This window comes from Triticum dicoccoides, chromosome 4B, assembly GCF_002162155.2.
Source record: "Triticum dicoccoides isolate Atlit2015 ecotype Zavitan chromosome 4B, WEW_v2.0, whole genome shotgun sequence".
NCBI lineage: Eukaryota > Viridiplantae > Streptophyta > Magnoliopsida > Poales > Poaceae > Triticum > Triticum dicoccoides.
The window spans coordinates 613873364-613874338 of NC_041387.1; positions in this window are offsets into that span (position 1 = coordinate 613873364).

The following is a 975-nucleotide window of genomic DNA, read 5'->3' on the forward strand; positions in this document are numbered from 1 at the left end:
GACGCGCGGCGACGAGAGTGGAGCAGGAGAGATCGAAAACTGCTAAGTCCTGTATATATAGCAAGAGCATCGGTCCCGGTTGGTGGCTCCAACCGGGACTAATGCCCCCTTTAGTCCCGGTTGGTGTCACCAACCGGGACCAAAGGCCTCTTTTTAGCAGCCCAAAGGGCGGGAAACGAAGGCCTTTGGTCCCAGTTGGTGGCACCAACCGGGACTAAAGGGGGGGCATTAGTCCTGGTTGGTGCCACGAACCGGGAGTAAAGGCCATGTGCTGCCCGCGTCGCGGCACGAAAGTTTAGTCCCACCTTGCTAGCTGAGGGAGCTCGAGAGTGGTTTATAAGCCCCAGTCCCGCTGCCCTCTCGAGCTCCTCTCAAATGCAGGCTTACGGGCCTAAACGCACTATATGTGCCTGTGGGCCTATTGGGCCTATTGCGGGCCTGAATCCTGGTCCATTGTTGGGTTTCTAGTCGTATTCAGGCTGTGGTAGCCCTTTAGGTGGCACTTTTTTATTTTTATTTTATTTTATTTTGATTCTTCCTGCAGCTGTTTTTTTAGTCCCACCTCGCCAAGCGAGAGGCACTCGCAACTGTTTATAAGCCCTGAGTGCAGAGACGATGACGAAGAGGCCCAATGCTCCTGCATGTTGGTTAGCTTCAAGCCTTGAGGAATACGGTAGACTACGCAGAGCTATGTGCAGTGCAGTTGACACTATTCCGAAAGGCTTGAGGCAAACTAACAAGCATTGCGCCTCTTTTTTATTTTTAATGACTTATTACATTTGAGAAATAAAAAGAAAAAAATAAATATAGCTGAAAAGAAAAAAAAACTATATAGAAAACTACTCAGAAATGAATTGAAGCAAAAAATAGTTGTGATTAACTGTACTAAAAAAGGAGCATAGATGCTTATTTTTAATGACTTATTACAACTCAAAAATAAAAAGAAAAAAATAAATATAGCTGAAAAGAAAAAAA